The 20,444-nt window shown below is 37.6% G+C and overlaps 1 protein-coding gene, 1 long non-coding RNA gene and 1 pseudogene across 2 annotated transcripts in view; all 3 read left to right on the top strand.

Annotated features, from left to right (window-relative positions):
* LOC122346577 (phospholipid-transporting ATPase VA-like) overlaps positions 1 to 20,444 on the top strand; it is a 248,915-nt gene that overhangs the window by 119,059 nt on the left and 109,412 nt on the right.
* On the top strand, positions 13,502 to 14,583 carry LOC122346583 (annotated as a pseudogene).
* LOC122346587 lies at positions 17,782 to 18,764 on the top strand. Its single transcript, XR_006251147.1, has 2 exons — positions 17,782 to 17,895; positions 17,978 to 18,764. It is a non-coding gene; the product is annotated as an uncharacterized LOC122346587 (long non-coding RNA).

The following is a 20,444-nucleotide window of genomic DNA, read 5'->3' on the forward strand; positions in this document are numbered from 1 at the left end:
CTTGTGATAGAGCCCACATGCGTGCCACACAGATAATGGCCTGTTCCATCTCTCCGCCACAGAGGAGTTGATGTAGCTCCACAGTTCACACATTCACGACCTTTAGGCACATATTATGCACAAAAGTGATACAAATTTTGCTATTTGTTTACAGATATTCCACACTTTTATCGGCCCTTTCTAATGGGGTCTACCGATAAGTGCTGTCATTTGTTAATTATTTAATGAATAACACAGAACAAGTAGCAACATCATTCAAACATCCTAAATAATGTTGCAGCACAATACTTATATAAAAATAGTACAAATTTTATTTTTGTCAAATTATTATTATTATAGTAGAGTTTAGATTTTAATATTGCATATACTGCAATTAGTTTTATTCTTATAAGTGCATTTCCCTTTATTTCAATGCAGTATACATGCATATATAATTTATATAAAATGTACAAGCTTCATAAAATTATTATAAAATATAACATGTATTTCATTCGGTTTACTGAAATTATACTATTACATTAACACTATGTTTGGATCCCATTTACCTGATATTTAAAAGTCAGGCAAATGAATCTTACTATGGCAGATTTCACTGGTAGTTTGAACTAAAGACTTTACCTGAAAAAGCGCGGCTTTTGTTTTGCCCTTTGATGTCATGTTGCTCGCGCTACTCCAGAGCGGGCCCTCTGGAATGAAACACACTGCTTGGATACTCGTGCACTCCAAGATAAAAGCGTAATCGGAATATGTAAGTATATTTGCAGTTTTGTGCCAGATTACTACACAGATTGGACTGGAGCACTCCATCTTCCATCCCGTCGACAAATTGGAGATGAGTACTTTCCCAGTGTCCCTCACGGAAGTACAAGTGACGGGGTCGGGAGACGCATCTTTGGAGTGGAGTGGGGGCAGAGCAGTAGAACTGGGGACTGCAGTGTTGAGTCATTGACAGGCAGGGCATCGAAGGCTGGAGCCAGGCGTGCCGGTGCCGTTGTTGCAGGGTGTTGCTGTCGGCGCCTGTTGAATCTACAGGACCACTTTTCCAAGGTGGCCGACGGTCCATGTGCTGTGGTGCTGCGCCGCCGAGAAAGTCGATTTGCTGTTGTCAGTATAGAGACCCGAGTGTGGATAAGGTGAGGTCGGCACATTGAGCCACCCGTAAGCCGTGCTGCCAAAAAAAAAGAAGAGAAGACACGTGCATAGTTGGAAAGTCTATTCTTATATTTCACCACGTAGAAAATCACTAGTTAACTAGTCTAAAGGAGGAAACTCCAAATAACAAATTATACTTGTTGATGGAGGCCAGAGTTTTTATTGTAAAGCAGACCCATTGCTGTAAATTGGAATTCGAACTAATATCTTCAAATACTTGAAACCGTTAGAATTATTTCCTCGATTCCAAATGTTGTTTAATTTCCGCGCGACGAATTAGGCCCTAGCTTTAAACGCTTCATCGTATTTGTTTCTTAAATAGACCCCTACTCAAATTTATACATTCGTTAAAACATACATTAATGAGAATAATACACTCTATCGATATTATATAAAACATTTAAATGTACACTATTGAATTAATAATCACTGTATATTTGTAAACACACTACTAATATTCTTAAAAGGCTATAGCCTAATACACCTAATAAATTTTATTAAGAGTCGTCAAACTGAATTCGAGCTGGCGTTAATTAATAAGTAATCACACAATTACACTACCATAATATTCTTTAATAATAATAAAAAAATAATTTTCTATTGGAAAATAATATAACATAAAGCTAGAGCGTGGATCAAAAAAGCGATACAGTAAAAAAAAGCATATTCTTCCATCTCCAAATTGCTTGCCGTATAAGTTTTTGACAACAAAACAGATAATTGTATTTAAGAAATAAAATGACAGAGCTCAGGCCTACACCATGCGTTTTGACTGTAAGACATTCGTGCTCGAGTGTGAGAGTGGGACCCGTGTGTGTGATAATAGGGGTTTCGCTTGAGAGTCCAAGTGACTGAAACACATCCACCTCGTCTGGTGGTAATAACTTTGGGGTACCCGGCTCCATGTATCCCGAATGATGTCCTAAACCAGCGTGTGGAGATACCGAATCTGAGAGCCATTAAGGCTGAATGATGGGAATGCATCATCCACCGGGGCTCCGCGGGGAAACTCCATCATCTGTAGATGCTCTCCGTAGGACAGGATGCAAGTTTTCGTGTGCGTTTTTTTTTTTTAAGTTTTATTTTATTTTTTTAAGTTATTCCAAGTTCATCCAGCGAGTGCGTTTTTCCAAAGTGTTGTTTTCTTGAATGTCTTAAATATGAGTAAACCACACGCACTAAATGCGTAAGCCTAAATGGCTATATAATAAAATGCTCGATCAGGAGTTCGCCGTCTGCAGACTTGAACGTCTAAAGAACCTCAAAGATAGAGATCTCGCGCGTACAAATACCACAAAATGCCACCACAGCTGAATATCTCAGCTAGACTATATGTGTTGGTGCACACTGAGGTAGATCCTCAGATAATGTTCAGAAACCATATCCTGTGCGTTGGTGGAAAAAGCCAGAGGTTGAAAAAATAGTCCATGAAGAGTAACCGACCTTCTTATCTCGTCACTCCATGACACGCGCCTGCGCGCCAAAGAAGATACTCGTGCCTGGAAGGACAAGGATGATCGCCACAGGTAGTCACCGGCGACTAGTCAAAAACAAAGCGCAAGGCTGTATGAGGCCAGAGGCCGGGCGGACTCCTCCCTTCAGCATAAATGTTTTCTAGCCAATTGAGTAAGCTTTTTTCCAGCTTGACACCTGAAACTCTAATTTACAGCATGCGTCTCTTTCAGCACCACCAAGTCTGCGCTGATAAGTAGTTGTTGCACATTTCACGAAACGACATCATGCTTGGCTTCCCCAGGAATGGATAATAAGTCATTGATTAGTAACACTTTAAAAGCTTACATTGAAAAGAAAATAAAATACAAATGAATTTGTTCACATTTATACAAATTATACTGTATTAATGATATTTATATTTGTTATTAAAACCGTATACCCAAACAATACAAGACCGTATTGTGTCGCCGTCAGAAATTAGTTGTAAGAAAATGAAGTCGACTTTATAAGAGCTGATGTGGCACCTAGAGAGACCCTGCGCATGCTCCAGGTGCAGGTGAGTGTTCTTTTTCCCTCTGCGAAGCAATGCAGTACAGCGTCCTCCATCGACTACTCCCGATCTTTAATGAATTCAGGGAATAAGTTTCCCCTAGCCAGTGCGCGCGTATTTATCTGTCTCGGCAGATACGTCTCGTGCGCGATCAATAACAACACTGAAACCGCTGACCACCTACCCCAGCTCTCGCAAGATCTTTCCATCACTTTGATGAGTGAGGGAGGGGAGAAGTGAGTCACAGTGAATGGGAGAGAGTGAGAGAGAGAGAGAGAGAGAGAGAGAGAGATGACATTCCCTTTACAGCATCTGTCTTGCCATTTAAAAATTAGACAACTTTACAGTTGGCACGTTTTACAATCAAATCCTGTAAAATAAGCTGTCGTATTAAATTTATGTGTTATGTGTTTGATTATAAATTAAACCTAAAAACAGAAAAAACCCTGTTGATTTAGATGTTATACTTTTAGTTCTTACACATTATTATTGCACCTTGAAGAAAAAGTGACAAAGTGTAAAATTCCATTTAGAGTTTATTACATTTTCTATAAAGAAATAAATACTTTCTCTCATCCAGCCTTCCAGATTTGCAAGTAGCCAAAAGCCTCAAGAGAGATAAGGCACCTTTGAATAATTTCCAGTATACATTTTATATATTATGAAGTCAGCTCACTAGGATGACCAAAACCAAGAATATTTTCATAAAAACACATATGAAAAACATTTTAACCTGGAGAATCCTCTTCTCCTCCCTCACTTTCTCTCTCTGTGACCGGCAGTGTAAAGCTAAACAATGTAGTGCATGATCCCTTAATTTGCCTGTTCTGTTTCCTCCATAAAGAGAGTTCCAGGAAGCGAGTATTAACAGCATACTGCCATAACAATCTGTCCAGTCATCTTTTTCCTTTCTCAGGTAAAAAGACCCGAAAGATATATGCGACTGCCCACAATGTATCCACAATCAAGATTTTACTTTCGCTGCACCAGATTAGGGCCAGACCTACATGTCATTTGCAGTTGTTTATACTTTAAATAGAAACAGATTTACACATATATAATCACAGTTACAGATTACAATTATTTAAGAACTTTAATAGGCTAAGTAATTTTTCATTCGATATCTACTTTTACATGACAATTGTGAACTTCATGATGTCTGAAACCATACTCAATACTGAGTTGGATAATGTGGAGATCATATAAGACTCTATAGTGTGTGTGTGTGTGTGTGTGTGTGTGTCGTAATGTACATTTTATGCATCTGTTTGTGAATGACCCAGGTGAATGTGTGTGTACAGAATGTTGTAGTGTGAATAACCCTCTCCCCCTCCTATACCCAGAATGCCTTGCAGGCCTGGTTTCTGCCACATCAGGATACAGGGCTGCTGGCTGGATTCGATTGTGAAAGCGGGCGCTGGTGCACCGCAATCTGTGTATCATACCAATGCCATCCCTCTTCCAGACAGATGGACCCAGGTGCTGTAGCGAGATATTGCTTTTACTCCAAATCAAACATTCGTTAAACACTGAGCAACCAATTAATTTCATATCACACACAACCGAACAGTACAGTGCTCTCACTGGAAGAAGACCAGAGCAGCATGAGACACAATTTAGAATTGATGCTTCAGTTTCATGGGGATACCTTCGAACAAACATACTATGATCTTAAATTGTTAATTGTAGATATGCTAGCGGTACCCTTGCCTGCCAGTCAGTTTACATGTTGCTTGATGCTCATGAGTTGATGGTTCAGCTTAATTGCCCCATAAATCTGAATTGGCCAAAGCTCAGAATTCAGCATCTTTTACTATTCGCAAAGTTAGCAAGAAATAACATGCGATTTCCTGTTCGTATCAGTATGCTCACATTACATTGTCAAATTAATGCTTTATATCTTTATATCTGTATATGAAAATGCGTCTCTACAGTTCACATTAAGATCGTTTTAGTTAAATTGGATATCTAAGGCTATAGTCAAGCGTTGATTAGATCACAATCAGATCACTGTCTATATATGAATTTAGTACCATAGTAAATAAATGTATTAATATGTTTTTAGTAGTTCTTAACTTTGTGTGTGTCAATATAATATGATAGTAATGCTTGTGTCTAAAACCAATGAGGAGAAGTCGAAGAGAGAGTCTGTCTCGAGCAAAATGTTTATAAAGTATTTGGTTTTAGAACAGTAGTTAAGCTTGATTTCTCCACGTCCCCATTATATTTAGTTATAGTGGACCTTTGTGGAGAATCTACTTATAGATGGCCTAGGCACCATTAGCATGCTTCTATCAGCAGAAAGGGAATAGAGGTCACATTTCAGTCATTTCCCAACTCAAGCCGCCATCTTCCAGCCATTTTAGCTCTTTCTATGTTAGAAAGAGCCAACATTTCTCAGAGATGATATACTCGGCAATACGGCCTCTTGGTTGGCCAGAATCCCTGATTTCAGATTAACTTCATACAATGAGTTAAGCTTGAATGACAGCTGGGAAATGCAGATGTGTATCATCTTATTTAGATGGCAAGAAAATGCAATATATCAATAGTTACATGCATTAAAGTCCTATTCAGCTTTTAGAGGGCCTGCTTCTGAATCAAATATCTAGATGTTGCAGAAAGTTCCTTCCAGGACAAACACACACAGACTTTTCTCCACTATGTGCGAGTAATCACAGAAATGTGTAGTGAGAAGTACGCCGTGTGCATGATGGTTTTCAACTTTAAAGGATTGTGCTGGGTAACTGTGTTTACGCTTTGAGTTTCAGGACTGGGATTTGCCTGCAGCCTGTGGGTTCCCCTCTCCCTCTACCCTTTATCTGCCTGTACCCATCACTCCTTTTATCTCCTTATCATACCAGCCAGGCCTCATGGCGGGATACTATAGTAACAACTATGACTGGCTTCATAGCTTCCTGCATAGTGATCTGGATGATGAAAAGAAGAGCAGAAGCCTTCATTAAGGAGTTACTTTGTTTGGCCCATTCTGATTTTTTGATCTACTCGATTCATTTTGATTCCAGCCCTGAAAAAACAGGTGACATATAATGAACACAGATGTCCACAAGAGGTCTATACTAATGCCACCACGCATTTGTGTGAGCATCAAATCCTCACTGTCTTGTACAAATCTTAAAAAATATGTCAATATAAGTCTGTATTTCTATTTGTAAAAACAGACAAACTAAGTTGAGAGCAAATATCCCAAAACCCCTGTGCATGATCATTTTTCTGATATCCCATATCTCTCTGTGTTCTGTGTACTGAGGCCACAACTAAAAACACATCCAGCTGTATGGATGAAAACTTTACACTGCAGTGTACTGCGGCATGATTTTTATGTTTGAATGTATGTATTGGTGAGTGTATATGAAATATCGTATCTGGTTGGTAGTCAGCAGATCATAGGCAAAGGTATTATTATTAGATACTGAGAGCGTGTTAGAACAGACTGGCAGCTCTTTGTGTAATATGGCTAAAAGGAGCAAATTCAACAGATTCACACTCCCACCATTCACCCTCTGCTAACACACACTTTCTGTCTTTTCAGGCATCAGGATCAGAGGTCCCTCTTATTAATGCCATGTGCATGTGAGTTTGTTTGTGTACATTGGTAAATCCTTATGATGCTATCACACAAATCTCAACACTCAGAAAGCAGTAACCTGTAAGAAACTCTTGCTTTTTCACACCCCAAACCCAATGTCCAGTTTGCTGTTATCCTTTGTAGTCAAAGATGGAATAAGGATTTATGGCTTAGAATGAGTCAGTGGCAGGATAGTTTTGAGTATGGCAGCTATTCACCTGGAGACTGAACAGAGAAGCGTATGGGTAGAAATGAGCTGAGCATAAAACAAGGCCTTCGATTTGATACCTATTTATGTTCATTTGAAATGATAAGTGAGAACGTTTCTATGCATAATTTGGGATTTTGTTTTTATTGGCAAGTGGCACATCCACAATGGCCATTTTGACCTGTTGAACTTTTGACCTTTCTGAAATTATGAATGATTTCAAGTGTGAGGATAAAATGCAGTAAATGATCATTGTCACCAAAGAAGCACTGATTGATGATGGGTGATCGGGACCCTGCAAAGAAGTATATAGAATATTTGTCATTATATGAGTTTCTCAACAAGAAACATTTAAGGAAGAATTCTATAAAGTTATTTAATAAACTCAACTTGGTATCTTGGTTCTATTCACACGTTGGTGATTGGATGAGAGCATTTTGGCTGCTGAGCTTGCAGTCCAGTTATAAGAAAGAAAGAGGGTAGGATCTAAGTAGACTAAATAACTGCAGAATGATCACACTGTCATTTCACTGGAAGATTCAGTTGTTTTAAACATTTTGAGTAAGAATGATTTGAGATGCACATATGAATTGATCCAAGCAAGGTCAATAACATGCATTTACAAAAATAGATTTTGACTTCAAAATGAAGTTTCCAGTATTGTGAAAATCAGTATTTGAATTACAAATAGCATTTCACCAGATTTATTTGTGTTTAAAACAACTTTAACTTGAAATCGATAATATACACACCGAGTAAAAGAGTGTCCGTAAAATGACTTTAAAATGATTTTACAAAATAAATGTTCTCATATACAATTTAATCTAAATATCTCCAAATTCAATATAATGGCAGGTCTGGGATATATAATTAAAAGCCATTATTTAAAATGAAGTAAATAGTGCAAAGGGTATGATTACATATCAACAATTTCCTTAGCTCAGTCTTGGTCTAGTTTTCATTTCAACGCTCTTGAATGAGTATCGTTCCCCTGCGAGATAGTCAGTCAGGATATACCAGATGCCCCAGTAGATGCCATCCGTGATGCCGCTTGTAGCGTCCGTGATAGTGGCGTCCATTGAGGTTAGCAGCCAAACAGGAATCAAACCACCAGCCTGCACCATAATACATGGGCACAGTTACCAGCAGTGTAGCGATCATGATCCAGTCATATGTACTGAAAGCTCTGCCATCGTGATTGTACTGTTTGCACTGTAACTGAATGCATTGCCAGCATCGCCATAATAATCTCTCGAGCAGTTAGGTGGAACCTTAGGGGAAAAAAAACATACAATGCTTCCCATGATGCAAAACTGAACTGTTTTATGGTTTGTTTGAAACTTTGACACTAGTCTTACAATAGAACTAGTATGTCTACGTGTGCATATACCTTTGGTTTTTCTCCTGCCACTTTAAAGGTTGTTGAAGTTAGCATGGCGTGTCTGCTTTCGTACCGATCTTGGAGAGGATGCGGAGCGTGCTGATGCCCACTTGCAGGTTAGTGCATGAAGAACTGCATTCCCTAACCAGATGATCTGTCTACCGGGGCGAGATCCATCACCCAGTACTCCTGCCAGGTTAGAGTTCAAAGTCAGTTCTCCAGCTCATTTGATTGAAACATGGTCCATCCCCACCAGCAGAAACCATATCACTGCGGCCTGGGTGGAATGGACAAGGCATAAAAAAACACTAGGCCTGGAGTTGCCTCCAAAAGTATCTGAACATTTAAAAATACTGTCATCATTATATTTTTGAAATTTTAGAATAACTTAAAATGTTTTATTAAGTTATTTTTGTCCACATTCAATGAATGTAAAATGGGTTTTCCAATCAATACAGTGTTATCTTGAAGTATCATTTATAATAACAGTTATAGTTTTTAGTGAGTACTTTGAATTGGTTTCATAAGCTTTTATACTCATACACTGACAAAGTAATTTTAGTGCTTTAACTTATTTTATGTTTAGTGCTGCCAGTTTATTTTATTTTATTTCAGTTTCAGCAAAAATGCTTTAATAGTTTGCTTTGCTAATAATCTGCCTTTAACAACTGCGTGCCAGGTAGTCAAACCAATGGTTTTCAAAATCTTCTTTTTGTATTTGGAAAAAAAATATGCATAAGTTTGTAAATGATTATATTTTCACTTTGAATTTCAGATTTTTGTGTCATCTATCCCCCTTTCGTCACACTGGACATGTATGAGTTTGCAAAATATCATGTGAAAGAGTACTTTGAAACGTTTGCATTTATGCATTTAGAGTACAGTTTATACCATTAATACTATTTATCAATTAATGCATTCCCTGGGATGATGATCTACCGTTTGAATGTTTGTTAGGTTCCAGTCTGTCTGTGGATTTAATGTTTGTACCCTCTAGTGCTGGCTGCCGGATCTGGTTGTGCTGGTGTAGATTCCACTCTCTTTGATTCCTAATTGGTAGATCTCATGGCAAGTCTTGAGGTAAAGGCCCTGCAGAGGAAGGCACTGCCGTATAGACACAAACAAAACATCTGTGAACATTTGTGCAATAAATGTTCTAGTAGTCTGCTGGACTGCATGGGGTGTTTGTTCAGTGTGTGATGTGTGTGTGTTGTGTGTGGCTCACCTGGGTAGGAGTCCTTGGTTTAGGAGACCAGTAGGTTTAGAATCTGTGATACTTTTCAGCAACAGGTGCAGTCTTTCTCCTGTTTTACCCACCACACTGCTAGCCCAGACAGAGAAAGTCCCTTTAGTCAAAAACACATTCTAATGAATGCATTATTTTTAGATTTAGATTTTCTACCATAACTTGTGAACCATCCCAAATAAAATGAGGAATGGAAATGTTTATTAGCAGACTTCTGTACACAAACCATCTCAAAAAACACAAATGTAATGACTATTGCAAATATTTCCAAATGAATATAATGCCCTGGAGGTCAAAATAAAATGATTTATGACTTAGAACTATAATAATGTTATTCAAAGGATCAAATAAAATCCTTAAGTGTTTCAACAGATAAACTATGGCAAAGATCAATATATCTGAAGAGAAAAACATTAGATGTTTACATTTTAGGAGTGTTTTAAGAATAAATCATTTGATTATTTTGCTGAATTGACTATTTTAGGATGGTTAGAGAGTTTGTTGTTGAGGGTTATACAGAGTTTAGTTAGAAAGGTAATGAGGAGAGGTCAGATTGGGGCTGTCAAGGGTCAGTTTTCTTGCATTCCTAAGAACACCACTGTTTGCTGGAGTGTAAATTAGGTGTTACCTTAATTGAGAGAACAGCACAAATTAAAGAGTTACTAGGTTATGAAAAGGCAAGTGTGGTTAGTGCTTCATCAATATGCTTTATCTAGGTTGTAAGTAGTTAAGGAAATGTAAGAGTTATATGTTGTGGAATGTAATGACCGAGTCTGAGTGGCTATGTCCTCTGAGTCTCTGACTATTGCAGTGGAGGTCACATTCTGTCAGCACCGCTTTGCCATGAGAGCCAGAAAGGCTACCAGTGAGTCAGACCTATCTCTGACTCCACAACCACTGATTCATGTTGCAGCATACAGCGCTGAAGCTGGATGAGACGTTCAGATGCATATCAGACACCTGCAGAACACATATACAACATACAGTCAAATACAAAAAAATCATGTCTTGCATCTCATAACTACACCTTTTACATTTGTATACAGATTCTCCATATATATATATACATATATATATATATATATATATATATATATATATATATATATATATATATATGTATATGTATCAGCGATGCATGAAACAATGAAAGACGAAATGGATAAAATATATATTTTTGCACTACTACATTTTACCAAAATTTACACAAAAGTTTTATTGTTATTGTACAAACATATAAATATAAGAAAAAAATGAATAATAACTAGAAAACTGAATACTGAATACTTTATTAATAAAAATACTCATGCAAATACAAATAGTATTTGATGGTAATTTTAACATTTACTGATATTTGTTGAAATTATTCCAAAAGTGTTCCGTTAAAATATCTGCACCCAGATCTGTCACTAAGAGGATCATGTTTGAGTAGTGCCACCTGTGTGGTTTCTCATTTCTCTGCAGTCTTTTTCTAGTCGCCAATCCTGAGAGTGATGTATTTTGAGGCGTTGATGCTGTTGCACTGCAGCTCCCCTCACATCTGCTGCTGGGGTGGCCCGGCCACCAGGATGTCCTCTGACACAGCACACAGACACACACATTATGCGCTCCTAGCAAAGCAAGGGGCACAAACCCAGACACACTGATGCTGCTCAGGCTGTAATACGTAATCCAAAGAGATATTACACACCTGTTCCCTGCCTGTTTCTCTCTCTACCTGCTTATCTGCTTTATACTACTTATCTTCAACAGATTTTCTCCTAGCCACACTCCTGTGTTCAGATCAGTGAAGTATATCTGCAATCTATCAAGTCCTACATTGTCCTTCTGCTCTCTATGTGCTCGTCCAGAGTCTCCTCTCCTCATTTTTCTCTTTATTTGATCTTCTCTATCCTCCCTCCTCCTGCTCTCCTGCACTCTCTTCTGTTTGTGAGGCTCTTTTGGCTCAGATTCCTAGATAACTGCAGCTCTTTGCTGTCTGACATGCACCAGTACACCCACCCCTAAATACACACAAATACACACACTTGTCTACATGCACATGCAAACACTCTCAGTGTAACTGGTCGCATGAAATTTAACAAATCCATCTGGAATCTACAAATAATCACACACACAGTCATGCAGTCACATTCACATACAAAAGATAAACATCTTCATCAGGTTTTACCTTAACCTCTTCACCGTTTATGTGTCTTGTTTTGAAGTGTGTGTAAAGTTTATTGAGTTTTAAGGTCATAAAAACTTGGAATTCCTCTTTTCACACTCTTATTAAAAAGACAGATAGTCGTGACACTAATATATATAAACACATGGGCAGAAGAAAACTCTTTTGAAAAGGATGACCTGTGCTGCACACTTTGACCTTTAACCTTTCTATGTCTTTAAAGGGAAAGAGTGCTGACCTATTTTATTGAGAGTGTTTGCTCCTTGTGTGCATGTGTGCAACAGGAAGTTATGGCTATAACAGCTGTGTAATTGTAAATGTACGCTAACAAGCTGCTTACAGTCAAGGAGCATGACTCACCTGAAGGTCTTGTAGGTAAAAATGGATAAAAAAATCACTGTGTGTTAGGTATTTTCTCTTTAAAAAGTTTAATTAAATCTAGAGTACAAAAGTAAGACATGTTTATAATTTGTAAATGAATTTAAGACTTATATGGTCTTAAAGTGTTACAGCAAAGAGTTCAGAAGATGTGAACATCTTGTACATGATTATACAATCACAAAACATTTATCAGACTATTATTAGACTGCCATCTAGTTGCAAATGTTAAATTATGTTTGTTTTATTTCTAAGAAACTCGTGTTTCTGACCTAAACTACAAAAGAAACGCACTTTTCAGATCTCTGTTACTCCAGGAGTATCGAGTTATGATCATATTTACCAAACCTCTATGTAATGGAGTATCTATACAAATGTGCTCTGGCGACCCTGATGTTTTTAAACAGCACATGCCACAAGAGGGGTGGGGTTCGCTCAACATGAAAAAAATACCCTATTGTTAGATTCTCCATTAAAATAAACTTAAGATTTGGCATAGTCATATCATGTTTTTGCATAATTTAAACTATATGCCTCATGCCCAAACAGTGTCTTCTTACTGTAACTCTTACTGTACGTTCATCACAGTCAAAATGAAATCACAGATAGTTTAACATTTGATCTCTAAATCTGTCAGGACACGACAACTCTTAGTGCAGTAAAGAACTATTTAGATGTTAATTATGACCAGATGGCAGAGTAACGAGTTGTCAGAGTCTGTGAATTCTAGCAACTGGAAATACAATATAAATATACAAAAGATTGTAAACATAAAAAGTGTGTTCATTTCATGTCAAATACTAGACATTCCATGTCTTTATCTGTGCAAAACATTCACTTTCACAAATAGGCAGGAAGAATACAGTATTAGTAGCCAGGAACAAAAGAGCTAAGCAAAGAACGTTTGCCAATACAATAGCCACGCGAGGCGCGTTTAATGTATTAGTTGAGTGAAATTAAACTGCTTAAATCTCGAAAGGTGTTTGGTAAAAACGGAATGAGTAGTATAAAATTAGAATCCTTACTTTCTAAATGTTCAAATCAAGTTTAATGCACGAACGGTCTCAACATCCACAAAAGATTTTTTAGCTCATAAAGTAAGTGCCCCTACCCAAAATCGCTGGACATTGTGTAGGCAAGGTCTTTTCTTTGCTTTCTCGCGCAACGGTTTTACATCTATTTCACTATTTCTGCACACCGTCACAAAGAGCACCGTTTCTACTTCCCATATGAATAATTTAACTTAGTAACATGTGTAAAGCTAACAAGATAATAGCTCTCAAAGTCGTGAAGAAAACACAACTCCACAAGCGCCTCTGCAGACGGTGTTGTTGTTCTCAATCACGTCCGCGTGTCGCCGTTAAATCTGATGATTCAAAACTCCGAGATGACGCTCGCATCATCTTTGAGCTGAGATTCACGGAAAACACACACACACGCATCAAGCGATCATGTCTGCTGAGGTCGAAGAGTCAACACCCACCCAAGCCCCTGCTCCTGCAGCAACCAAAACCAAGAAGGCATCGGCGAATAAGGCAAAACCTGCCGTAGCTGCTTCTCCAGCTAAAAAGAAGAAAAAGAAGAGCAAAGGGCCCGGCAAGTACAGCCAGCTCGTCATCGACGCGATCCGCGCCCTGGGGAAAAAAAACGGCTCGTCGCTTTTCAAAATCTACAATGAAGCGAAGAAAGTGAGCTGGTTTGATCAGCAGAACGGTCGCGTGCGTATCTGCGCTTACTCCATCCGCGCGCTGCTGCTCAACGACACCCTCGTGCAGGTCAAGGGACTGGGAGCCAACGGCTCGTTCAAGCTCAACAAAAAGAAATTTGAGAAAAGCCAAAGAAGAAGAGTGCCGCCAAGGCGACCAAGACAGAAAAACCTGCAAAGTCGGCTTCAAAAAAGACGTGACTAAGAGCGCGACTCAAAGAAGAGCGCCAAAAAGAGCCCTGCTAAAAAGAAGACCATGAAGAAGACGACACCCAAACCGAGAAAGCAGCTGCCAAAAAGCCAAAAGTTGCGGCGAAGAAGGCAACCAAGGCGAAGAAATCAAAATAGACTTTCCTTGAAATTGAAGAATTTATATTTTTGTATATAGCTTAACGGCTAGAAGAAGCCAGATACGCTTTTTATTTTTGATATATTTTGATATTTCTGTTGACTTTATGTATGCTGTCATTCGGGGTTTGAATGTACTAAGGAACGGCTTCATAATAGAGACACACCCACTTTAGTTTCTGCACCTGCCAGGCATCACAATTTCTCTGAAATCAAAGTGACTTTGTTTCGTTTGCTGCGCTAAACAGGACACTCGGTACTAGCGAAATAGACGAAGATGAACGCTTTGCAAATATAAGCTAAAACAGTGTTTTTTTTTATTGTTTTTTTAAATGCTACTGAACTGCAAAAACATGTCAAATAAACATGTTTATAAAAATGGCTGCACAACCCTCTTGTCCTGTGCTTACTGATGATGCCTTTAACCTGTTAATTTAAACAAGATTGCCTATATATATAGCAAGATTAGATTTAGGATGCAATTTAATTCGATTGCTAGAGCACTTTGTGTTATCAGTAAAGGGTGCATGTACACAAATCATGAAATAATCGGGTGAAAAGGTACATATATTAAAAACTACAGTTCTGGGATCTAATATGAACTAAACCTTTTTTCATCTTTTAGTGAAGACGTCCCTTTCTGCTGTTTTTAATCCCTGCTGAGCTCTTTAAAAAAACATAATTCGTGATTTTTTATATATATAATACAAAGATATTAGGTGGTAAAACAGTTACAACATAGTGAAAACATAGTACTGTATATGCAAAATAAAATGTTTAAGTTCCACTACCGCTACAACTGACAAGAACTTCCTCTTATTGCAAGAGTTATAGCAAAATGTCTATATCAAGTAAAGTCTGTAGTAAGAAGTATTGTCAGCGCATTAAGGACCAAATGCAGGCATGTTAGCCAAAATCACTATTAAGATTTTTTTCGACCAGAAATAGCAGTAAAAGAAAATTCCGTTAGAATTATCCAGTCGTCGCCCCCTACTCGGTGAAAAGTTGGTATCTTCCGATGAATGGCGTTACTCGCGGAAGTCGCCCGGTGTTTGTAGCACTTCCGTCTTCTGCTCCAGCGGGTACATAGAAATGGTAGGATTGCCTTTCAACACTTCGGGAAAAATGCACATTGTGTTTTGTTGTGTGATCATTATTACTTGAATGATAATACCGTTTTGAGATAAAAGTCTGATTCAGGTGTTTGTTTCTCAAGTTTGCTCAGTCTGCGCGTAGTGCTAAATCACCAACGTTAGCTAACATCCCCACCCATATTCCTCAGGTTGCGAGTTGGCTGATATTAATTTGACAATTCTTTGTGTATTAACACTGCCAGCGCTTTGCTGATCCATGGCTTTTGTATCATGGACAAGACAACTCAAATTGACAGAATTTCATATTGTGCATTCATCGATTTACAGAAAACGAGACACTTTTGTTATTAAATATACTAGTTTTGTGTTATAACCCCTCCCAGTATTGTTACACCTTTGAATAAACGGATGTATAAGTGTCGAGTTGGTTGCTGGTTACTTCTGTGATATTTGCCAGTTTGATTATACACAACACATAAGTAATGTTGCAATTCGCTCATCTGCGTTATCAGCTTTTCAGTATAAAATAACTTGCTTTAGTTCTGAAAATGATGCATACAGGCGGTCTGTTTTGCAATGTAGTTCTATGCAGTGAGCTATTTCTGTATTCAGGCAGCCCACATAACGCTAAACAAGGTCACTGTTTTAATAATGCATCATCTTTCATGCAGGTTTGCACTTCCTCCATGTCTTGAATTGAGGTTCAGGAAGTGTCGAGCTTGAGACAGTGTATGAAGAGATTTGTAATCTTTGCTGGTTGACTGAGCCACTTAATGTGTACAGGATAGTTTTTTTTTTCTTTGGAGGGCTTGTAGGGACTATCCCAAAAATTCCCCTGCAGGTTCAGGCGTGTGTGCGTGTGCTGAGTGCTTGCTTGCTTGCTGTAAGTTTGCAGAAATGGTTCTCATCCTGATTTAGTTTGTTTTGTTTCGCCAGACAGCGACTCTGCGTCCGTACCTGAATGCGGTCGTGCTACACTGCAGGCAGCTCTCTGTCTTGAAAACTTCTCCTCACAGGTGGTTGAAAGACACAAATAAACCTGAGGTTGAAGTCCGGTAAGTGTGTCGCGACAGTTACATGATCGATTAGCGGCCTACATGCATACATCTGACGGTTCAAACCTAACATTAAAGGTTTAAACGGTTTGCAATATGATTAGGCCATAGATATTTTGAAAGAGAATGCTAGCGTAAGCTGCAGTATAAAAATATTCTTCAAACTTTCATTTCAGCTTTTAAAGAAATAGAGGATGTTTGATAATTTTTAAATCAAATAAATGCTAGAATTTGAAATAAATGCTATTAAGCTCATCAAAATAATACATTCTGTATAAAAAATAACACTGACCCTTGGATTTGTAAAATGGAGTGTATCCGTTAGTATGTTAGCTATTTTAAAACTTTTATGTTTATGGTATTGTGGCAGATTTTGATAGACCACTTGATGGTGATTCACCAGGCCATTTTAAAACTATTTGTGGTTTATACTGCAATAGACACTAAGCCTATTTATACTGCGTAGTATGTAGAATGCTAGTGTTAGTGTGTATACTTTACTGTTTTTGTATAATCTCTACAGGAGCAGTAAGGAGCTGTTGCTTCAACCTGTTGTGATCAGTAGGAATGATAAAGAGAAGGTTTTAATAGAAGGTTCCATCAACTCTGTGCGAGTTAGCATTGCTGTCAAACAGGTAAGCTCATTTGCTGTTTTACCCTACACTCACTTTTGCTGTCCTTTCTGAGATGGGTTTTGAAATGTTGTTAAGTACTGAATACAGAAAATGCTGCAATAATATAAATAAATAGAGAAGTATTGTGGTGGAGATGAGACAAGTGAGGGAGGTTGCTTTCAATCTGACTCATTAATATCAACACACGCAGTCCACTGAAAACTGTAAGCTGGTGCTTCTCAACCTGGGGCCCACTTTTAAGGGGCCTCAGCAAACTTATAATGGGGCTGCATGATTAAATTGAATAAATTATTATTACTATATTAACCCCACAAACAATCTGGATTAGGTATATATATTTTAAAAATTAGACAACGAGCAGGTATCTTATAATTACAGCAGAAATACCAAGAATATCTTAGCCTTTATTGGTGGAGGTCACAAAGGTTGAGAACCACTGCAGTAGGCCAGTAGTATGCGATTTATGTTTCAATAAAACAAGCTAAGAATCCTGTCTGATGGTTTCTTTCTGTCTTTAATGGTCTGCATATTGGATGATGCCTCAACTTGTCCATTGAAGGCCGATGAGATTGAAAAGATCCTGTGTCACAAGTTCATGCGCTTCATGATGATGAGAGCTGAGAACTTCTTCATCCTGCGAAGAAAACCTGTGGAGGTGAGGAGAGTGGCGAAACAGTTTATTTCACTAACAAAAATCTTCAGTTCTTGTGAAATATCAATATGACATTTTAACAGTGAATAACCCTCATTTCTTTTGTCAGGATATGACATCAGTTTCCTCATTACCAACTTCCACACAGAACAAATGTACAAAGCACAAGTTAGTGGACTTTGTCATCCATTTTATGGAGGAGATCGATAAGAAAATCAGTGAAATGAAACTGTCTGTCAATGCCAGGGCTCACATAGTTGCAGAGGAGTTCCTCAAAAATGTGAGTGCTTTTGTAGCATGATCTAATGGAAGGAAAATTTCACACCAACAAACTCTCTTTACTTTTATTTTGTGCTTGACAGTTTTAGGAAATTTTCAGCACACCTTCTGCAATACCTGTGTCACCTTGGTCACCAAAAAAACGATGGAGAGCTGTGGGGCCACTGAGGAAGTAGTTAAGGTGCGATTTGATTCCTGGACCACCAGCGAAGGTGGACCAGCTGGATCCAGAGGGTGCCGTCAGTCACGGAATGAATTCAGAGTATTGCAGTTTTGTCACTTGAGAGCAAAGTAATGGTTTTCACAGACAGGCACGGTACTTCTTTTGTCGTCTGTTTTATTCTTTGACTTCTTTGCCTCTATATCTTTTTTTTTTTTTTTTTTTTTTTTTTACTTTTTGCTAATGGCCTAATTTTTTCTGCAGTTCCATTTGTGTATTCTGTCTCTCTTCATCTTATCCCAAATCCTGTTATTATTTAGTAGTAGTAAAGCACTCACAACGTTGCAATATTCTGAATATGCCTCAGCTTTCCCTCATGCTTATGAATATTAATGAGTATGTTCTGTACATATTAAAAGGATAGACTCATTTTACCTCTGCCTTTCTAACAAACCTTAAAATCAGGGTGGGTCTATATAAATGAAACTCATTGATACTCATGAGCACAGAGGAAAAATGTTCAGTGTCCAATAATTTAAACGGTTTGTTTTGTCAATGTTTTTTATAAATATGTATACTGTGTTCAAATGATCATTTTTCATGTTGAGTTTTGATATTAAAAAAACCTCACGCTGGTGCACATGGATCTTAAAATCATATCAGTCATGGCAAAATAATGATGACAATGCTAAATAAATCCCTTTATTGCTTTTGTTGTGTTTGTTTATTGTGGGGTGACAGGACTTGGGTCAGTTATGTATTGCAGTAAGTTTAGTTTCTGTACATTCTGTACAATACAACGATGGCCCGTATTTGAAGAGCCAGAGAATGGTCAGGAACAATTTGGTATGCAGCACCGTTATATCTGGGGAAAAAGATCATTCATATCATCGCAAGAAGGAGAAAATATTTTTAAGTGTTTATCTTTTGTATCACGTATGTAAAACTAATGTGTTAAAAACTTGCTGTTAATATAATTAATGGTTTTTGCCTGTATTTGATTTATATTTATAAATGAATGCTATTTATTTATTGCACTGACTTGTGGAGAAGACCATACCTTTATTAATGCATAATACAAATTTTCTTTTGACTAATATTTTGAAACATTTGGCAATATTTGATAAGTACTGTAATTTATTTTAATCGTTTCTTTGTAGCATAGCAAAGAAATTACAGTAATCTTATGATTTAACAACTTTTCCTTTCTATAATTAAAATGAGATAATAAAGTACTCACCCATCTGTTCTCCCTTCGGGCTGTTGTATATTTTGTGTTGTTTTTGAAGGGCAGCTGCTTGGGTGTATCTATATTTGTACTTAATCCTTATAAGATGATAATGTGAAATATCATGTATCCCTTTTTATTGAGAGATGAGCTCACCGTTGTGGTAACCTCTTGAGAATTTTTACAGCACTTTCCCTTTACAGAACCCTATCTTGTTTCCCATCCCAAGGAAACTCTGAGCGTAATTGGTATAAATCATCTGATCTTGTGTTGAAATGGCATGCAGTTCTTTGACAACCACAAGAGATGGATTAAGAAATAAAGCTGGCAGAGATGAAGTTGCCCTTGTTTCATCATAAAAATACAAACCTTTAAAGAAACAGGTATAGTAATTCTATTCAGAATGGCTATTGTGTTTAAATACTAGAAGGGAAAATGCTAATGCTTAACGCTTATTTACATCAAATCCCACACCTAAATGCTAATATAAGATGAAGATGAAGAAGTGACATCAGTGCATTAGCATCTTAAGATCACTTTTACATCCTGTCTGTGTGCTCATTTATCTCATTTCAGAATTGAAATTTCATGTCTTTTATCAAATGTATGTTTGGAAGGAATTTGCAACAGTATACATGTGACATTTGCAGGCTCCCCCTCAGCTAAAGAGAGACGTCCCACAGTGCCAAGGAACATTGTTAAGATTGAATTGACACAATTTACACCACTGCAGTGCTATATATTTTACTAGAGTGCATACTTTTTATTACAAAGCACCAAGGTTCTCACGTGATTATAATCTTATTGTTACATTATTTTTTTAATTTTAATGTCATTTATTTATTTTTAAATATGCATGTTTGCCCTGTTTCAATGCATGTTTTTGATATGCAAACCTCCAGACTATTTTGAAAATGTGGAAAATATTGAATCAAACTGCAATACTCTGTCCAAAATCACTTTAGATTTATCATCAGATAAAATAATATTCCAGAGAGAGATGCGAGTTGAGGGCAGTCCAAGCACCAAATAGAGAGAGTGAGTTTTGCTGACTGAACACTTTGTGCTCTATATAACAAGAAGTCGAGTGCGAAGCCATTGACTGGGGGTGACTTCAAGTGAGGTAAGTCAAACTGACACAAAAAAAATAATAATAAAAAAA

The sequence above is a fragment of the Puntigrus tetrazona genome, chromosome 6 (assembly GCF_018831695.1).
Source record: "Puntigrus tetrazona isolate hp1 chromosome 6, ASM1883169v1, whole genome shotgun sequence".
NCBI lineage: Eukaryota > Metazoa > Chordata > Actinopteri > Cypriniformes > Cyprinidae > Puntigrus > Puntigrus tetrazona.